Source organism: Mustela nivalis (assembly GCF_964662115.1).
Source record: "Mustela nivalis genome assembly, chromosome: 8".
NCBI classification, from domain to species: Eukaryota; Metazoa; Chordata; class Mammalia; order Carnivora; family Mustelidae; genus Mustela; species Mustela nivalis.
Window position 1 is genome coordinate 122,327,018 of NC_139027.1, and position 7,439 is coordinate 122,334,456.

Genomic DNA, 7,439 nt, shown 5'->3' on the forward strand with positions numbered 1-7,439 from the left:
ACCTACATGCACACCTGGCCCTTGCTATCACAGTCTGGTAGTGCGGAGTAGTTTCTCAGGGCTTGTCTGGGCTAGAATCATCCATTCGTGATTCTGGGGCGCCTTGCTCCACGCATGGAGCTAAGTGTGTAAATGCTTTATTGATTGGAAGATCACCGCTCTCACTGAAAAGGCTCTGTCCCCACTAAAGCCCCGAGAATGGCCAGTGGTCACAGTTACTGTAGATCGCACAACTCATTTCTGTTCATCTCTCTTCTAATGTCAAACTTCCTTTGCCTTGAGGAAAGCTTTTTCTACATCCTTGATAGGAGCACCAATCAGTCATCCTTCCATCCACAGGGATAGATACGCAACTTCAGCAAGGCCACTTGGCATCATCCCTGGGATGTTTCTTCTAGGTACAGAAGGGTGCTGCCAGTTTTTGGAGTTCTGGTGGTAGGGGACTCTTAGCTGGACCTAATAGGGCTCATGATACCCATCAAAGAAAAAAAATCCCTTGCACCTGAAATGATGATGAAGCCAACACAGGAAGAATCTAAGCTGACAGATGAGAGCGAGAAAGAGCCAAAAAACATCACTGGAGCACTTGGATCAAGCCCTACCTGCAGCCCACAATCCTCAGGCTTCCTCCTTCGTGAGTGAATACAATACACTAACAAGTTTGTAAATGTATAATACTGTATTGTCAACTGTAGGTACAATGTGAAATAGCAGATCCCTAGAACTTATTCATCTCACTTAACTGGAACTTTATGTCCATTGACTTGTAACTCCTAATTTTTCCATCCCCCCAGCCCCTGGCAACACCATTCCATTCTTTGATTCTCTGAATTTGACTGTTTTAGCTATCTCACAATAGACAGGTTGTGGAAATAATCTACATGTCCATTAACAGATAAATGGATAATCAAAATGTGATATATACATACAGTGGAATATTATTTGGCCTTAATAAAGGACATTCTACATAATGGATGGCCCTTGAGGACATCTCTGAGTGAAATAAGCCATCTCAGAAAGCCAAGTACAATATCTTTTTCTTGAAGCCCCTTGCAACAGCTTTCTCCTTTTGCAGCCAAAGAATCCTGACTAACTCCCTCCTGCCTCTTGCGGCTTTGGCCTTCATTGCCTGTCGTTTTGCAAAACTCCCAAGAAGTCACAGTTCAAAGGACACTTAGAGGCCACATACTTATCCTGCAGTTGGTAAAACCGGGATCGCAGGAGGGAGAAAGAACTCATCCATGGTCACATTGTGAATTGTTTTCTGCCCAAAGGGAAAGAGAGTTTGAACCCAGTGGCCAGCAGCCCAAAGAGAGATGCGGGCCTCGCTGATGGCACTAGAGCATGGGGTGGCTGTTGACCTGCTGTTTGGGGATGTGCCTGGCCGCTATCCCATCAGTGTGTGAGCAGACAAGGGGGACCTCGGCCATGGGCCAGAGCCAGACTGGGGAGGGCATTAGGGGTTGCTGCTTCTCCTGACGTCCCTCATACTGTCAGGAAAAGGCGGTGGTAGTGAAGACCATGGTGGCCCTTTACCAAGTGCTCACTCTGCGCCCGGCGGCAGGTGCACCCAGGATAGACATGTAGCTTGACCTCTGTTCACTCTCAGCAGCCTGTGAAGAAGTACCATGGAAATCCCCATTTTCCCAACAAGGAAATCGGCCCAGAGAAGTCAGGGAGTTCTCTGATAGTCACACTGCAACTGAGCCACGCACTTGGACAAACCCAGCCCAGCCTGACTGCAGAGCCTAAGCTCCTACCTTGTGTCGGAGAGGAAAACTCAAGGGCCAGCAGGGATCGGGCAGGCCACGTGACCCCGTGGACAAAGGGCCCGCCTCTGCTCTGCAGCTCCAGCCGCTTGAGGCCAATTCAAGGCAGGCTTGTCAAAGCTTCCAGTTTTTCAAGAGAAGCCGGAAATCTGGATTTTTATGTGCAACTTCTCTATTTTTAAATGTTGGCAGCAAATTCAGATTAAAAAAATACCACACAGTGCAAGCCAACCAAAATCACATTCACAAGCCCGTGGATTGCAACTATCCTGCTTTACTATCCTCTTGTGTGGCCGCAGGACCTTGTTCTAGTCCACAGAGGGCTTTGTCCACCCCCAGCAGGAGAACTGACCTGTCTGGATTAGAGGCATGGTGATGGTAGGTCCTGGTCCTGCCCCGCCCTGCCCTCATTCTGGGGAGACACCAGAAGCAGGGGCAGGGGGGTGGAGGGATGCCAAAAGGGCAGAGACTGGCAACTCAGTTTTACAGGTGAGGACCTTGAGAGCAAGTGAGGCAATGTAAGTGGTCAGTATCCTGCAGAAACTCCGAGAACTTGGTGCTTGAGATCTTTCTGAGGAACCCCACGTGTGGTGCTCTTCTAACCACTACCCAGCTGATTGATGTCCATTGGCTGGGAAAAGGAAACACCTGGATTCTGGAGCAGGCCAGAATCCCAGCCTTGCCCATGGTAATGATAATGCCAGGGAAGTCAAAGGGCATGGGGAGGGTCCTGGCGATTGTCTGATCAAGGCATGGTGGGGCCCCGCACACAGAGTGCCACACCAGTCCCTCACCCGAAGCGGGCGTGCGGGGTTGGGGGAGGAACGGGGGATGTGACGAAGTGAACATGAACACACTTTCCTTCTCAATGTGGTGCCCCAGGTAGTATCAGCCACCTACAGGAAGCTAGTATTAGAGAGAAACCTGTTTGTCTTTCCTGATCCAGTTCAAGTGCCCTCTTCTTAGAGGAGGGGAGAGAGAGGCCCCGAGAGGATAAAGGTTTTATCTAAGGTCACCTGGCATGTTTGTGTCAGGGCTGGTGTCCAAGCTGCCCTGTGTCCTGGAGCGTGGGTTCTGTGGGGATGAGGCAGCTCCGGAGGGGAGAGGGGAGAGGTCCCTGTGGGCTCATCTACCTGGCTCAAGCCTAATGGCTGCGTGCTCCCTGGGTTCCCCACCGGGACGCTGTGGATCTGTGACCACATCAGGAGCCTTGACACAGCCATAGCCCTTGGACAAGTTCTTTAGCTGCTCTGGGGCTCAGTTTTCTCCTCTGTAAACTAGCTATATTGGCTCGGTGCCGGGCTCCTGTGAAGGCCCAGTACCTAGTCCCCGAAGGACAGGGGATGTGCGCTCCCCACCTCCAAGAGCAGGGGTCTGAGCCAAAGATACTTGCAGGCCCCTCCGTGTGCCGCATCCGGCGTGAGGACATGTGTGTTACCAGGGCACTCCAGAGCTGAGTCTGTCCTCTCTGGCCTGATGCTCCTTGGGCCAGAGGGCAGAGCTGTGCCCATTTCATCTTCGGGCCACCAGCCCTCAGCCCTCTGGGCTTGGCACAGAGGAGGAGAGTGAGTGAATGGATGGGCGGATGGGTGAATAACAGCCTAAGCCGTCCTTGTCAAGCCCCCCAGCATGTGCCAAGCTCCCTGCACATGTCCTCATTCATCCTGGCAGCGGTCTCGTGCTGCGGAGGGAGCCATTCCCCCTCCTTGTCATCTGTTCATATGCATGCACACCCTTCTCTCCAGGCTGTGGTTCCCAGCTCTCCCCAGAGCCCAGAGCTGTTTCTGAGGTCCTTCCCCAGGCCCAGCCAGGGAAGCTACCCGTACGCTTTCATCGGGCATTCTTGGCCCTACCCTGGGTCCTTGGCTTGGCAGGACTGGACATTGATGGGCGTGGGAGGGCAGGGTTAAGACCAACGCAGTGGACTTATGGGAGGCACATCGAAAACCTCAGAACTGTTTTTGAGGTAGTTTATAGTCAAAGCTGCCCAGAATGGAATGGACTCTTTGAGTTCTCCATTCCCAGGGGCATTCAAGTAAAGCCTAGCCAGCTTAATGGGGTTAACACAGACTTCTACCAGGAGAATAGTTTTCTAGGTGACTCTGAATTTTCCTTTCCAGTTCTGAGACCACAAATCATTTTTCTAGGACTTTACCCAAAGTTACTTCCTAAGATAGACATGGGTATCAGCATACTTGTTTCAGGACAGAGGAAAGGGGAGACTGAAGGTAAGTTGTTTGTGAACACACAGGACCAGAGACCCTGAAACGCAGCTGTCTTTTTGCAGGAGTTGCACTGGTTCTCCGTGGGTCAAGGGTAAGGCTGATGTGACACCCTAATCTAGCCCAAGACGTTCCCACAATGGTGCTGGGGCTGTGGGTCCAGCCACCAGGTGGGTGTAGGAGCCAACAGAAGCAACAGGGTAGGAGCTGGAGCTCCAGCTTCAAACTGGCCAAATGGATCCCAAGGTCGTGGAACTCTGAAGGCCTATGTACTCAAGCCTACAGGAAAGGCAAGAAAGAGCATGAACCAGAACTCTCTCACTGCTTCCCTTCCATGGGCTTCACAGAGCTCACACTGCCTGTCTTTCTCACACGCTCTCAGATAGACACAGCAGCACCCACACCCAAACTGCGAGCACACATCGTGTGCAGGGACACCCACACAGACACGGAGACACACCCTCCCGGAGCCACACAGACACCACAGCATGCGGCATGAACAGGAGCCCCCTTGTTTGTGAAACACCCCCGCCACCCACCCATCTCAGCTGCCCTGGCTGCAGAAGGTGGTCTGGGGCCAGGGAGATGCACTGGGGCCTTGTTCTGGAAGCCTGATTGTGTGGAAGCCACTTGCTGCCTCTCCCCATGGCTAACTGCCTGCCGCAGGTCAGCCGGCCCGGGGTCAGCAGTGAGGCGGCAGAGGAGTTCGGCGGGCCTCGGGTTTCAGCTCTGCCAACTTCCACCTTCGAGTTCTGTGACCCTGGCAAGTTTTTGGACCTGAGCTTCGGCTTCCTCATTTGGAAAGTGGGCACAAACCCGCTATCTCTTAGATCTGGTAATTTCTCTAACATCCAGGCCTAGGTGTTGAATACACCAAGCCAGTTGCGGGTTGCCATAGGCTCAGGGCAGAGGCGCTGCAGCCCCGCCCACTGTGAGGGCATCCTATCCCTAAGCCATCATTTCCATGTCTATTGCAGGAGGCCACCTGGGGTCTGAAGCCATGTGTCTTGCCTGCAGGGGCCCAGGACCATGGGTGTCACTGTCCAGGCTGGGGAAGTCAGCCTCCAAGGCCTTGCAAAGGATGGGGGGACATCCCCAGCTACAGTCTTTGATACAGAACAGTGAGCAGAGCCTTGCTAGAACCTGGACCAGAGTCTTAGCAATATGGCATTCTAGAATCATAGACTGCAGAATCCAGAAGCTCTTGCCAGACTATTTTAGACTCTTAGGGATCTCAAAGCATACCTCTCAGCATCTCAGAGCTGTAAAGAGGCTCTGGAGACATCTGGTCCAGCTGCCGGGCTCCTCAGATGGAATCCCAGAAGCATGGACCTTCAGAGTGGGAGAACTTGAGTCCCTTCCACTCGAGATTTGATAGAAAAGGAAACTGAGCCCAGAGAGGATGAGCAAGTGGTTCAAGTTGCACAGCAAGTTAGTAGAAGCGTTGGGACCAGAACCCTGGTCCTGGCTTCCTAGGTTTAGATTTGGGCCTTCTATGGAGGCCTGCAGGAGGTGGAAGAGGAGGAAGCATTTCGACCAAAACAAGGATTTTCCAGAGAACTGTTTTTGAAAAATCAAACCAAAAAGAAAAATAGGAAAGAGTGCTGGCTTCCCTTTGTTTTCTGCCTCGTCTTCCTCTGGGCACTCACTCTCCGCAGCTCTCAGCCGGCCTCCAGCTCCGCTCACAAGCTGCTTCCAAACGCCCACGGGCTTCCTAAAACGGTCTCTGCAAGCTAATTCCAGAGGGTGAATGGCAGAGAGCGGGCTTGGGGGGAGGGGGGAGGGCGGGGGGGGGGGGGTGCGCTTCCTCAGCTGGCGCAGGCGCAGGGCGTGGGGGGGGCGGTGCAGAGCTGGCAGCCCCCAGTCCCCGCCCTCTCCGCAGGTGCTGTGGCCCCTTCCCGCGGGCGCCCCCACCCCCCGCTACCGCGCCCCTCCCTGTAGGGGGTATGGGGGTACAGCTCCCACGGCTCACTGCCTCCTCACTACCCGACCTCTCGGGAATAGGTTATTTATTTTTCCTTCTTAAAAAATTAATGCTTAACATTATACAGTAATACATATTGATAGTAAAATAATCAGGAGAGTGTAAAGAAGAAAATTAAGATCACCTGTAATCAACCCCTCTAAATGAAACACCCATTAGCATCTACACATACATACTTCCAGACTTTGGATCAAGCACACATATTGTGGAAAGAGGGGGCAGATTCAGTACAAAATGTTCTAAAACCTGGGTTGTTGGTTTTTTTTCCTTTCAGTCGTCTATTCACAAACATCTGTCCCAGTCAACAACTGCTCTTCTGCAACGCGATTTCCTCCGGGACGTGGCACCCTGCTGGGACACCAGCCTGTACTCTACCGGCTGAAACTTCAGTGTGTATCCATTTTCCCTCGAGGAGAAACAACCAGTCATTACTCTTGTAGTTAAATCTTTGTGCTTTGCGCTAATGATTTCCTTAGGAAACTTCCTGGAATTAGAATGACTGGTCAAAGGGTTTACACTTTCTTTCTTTCTTTTTTTTTTTTTTAAGATTTATTTATTTATTTATTTATTTTGAGAGAGAGTGTCTCAAGCGGACTCCACAGTGAGCACGTGTTTACACTTTAAAAAAGAAAAAAAAAAAGATAAATGCGGGGCACCTGGGTGGCTCAGTGGGTTAAAGCCTCTGCCTTCTGCTCAGGTCCTGATCCCAGGGGCCTGGAATCAGCCCCACATTGGGCTTCCCCATCTCTCTCTCTGCCTGCCTCTCTGCCTACTTGTGATCTGTCAAATAAATAAATAAAAATCTGTAAAAAAAAAAAAAAAAAAAACCCAAAAAACAAAAAACACACGCACACACACACACAAAACCAGCTCTTTAAAAAAAAAAGATAAATGCAAACTTGCAAACTTATAACTACACTCTCTCTACAATGAACATGTAATAAAGAAAAATGAGAAAACACAGATAAAGAAACATAACTCATGAAGTTCCCCTATTCTTCTGTTACCTATAGTGAACATACAGTGTTATCTTAGCTTCAGGTGTACGTTGTAGTGATTTGACAGTTCTATACATTCCTCTGTGCTCATCAAGGTAAGTCTCCTCTTGGGGCGCCTGGGTGGCTCACTGGGTTAAGCCTCTGCCTTCAGCTCAGGTCATGATCCCAGTGTCCTGGGATCCCTGTTCCCAGGGTCCTGGGATAGAGCCCTGCATCATCAGGCTCTCTGCTCAGGAGGGAGCTTGCTTCCTCCTGTCTCTCTGCCTCTCTCCTGCCTCTCTGCCTACTTGTGATCTCTGCCAAAAAAATTAAAAATTAAAAACCCAACTACTTAAAAAAATAATAAATTACAAAAATAAATCATCAATTTCCTTGTTAAAAAAAAAATGATTAGAAAGATAACTGTAGGGGCGCCTGGGTGGCTCAGTGGGTTAGGCCACTGCCTTCGGCCCGGGTCGTGATCTCA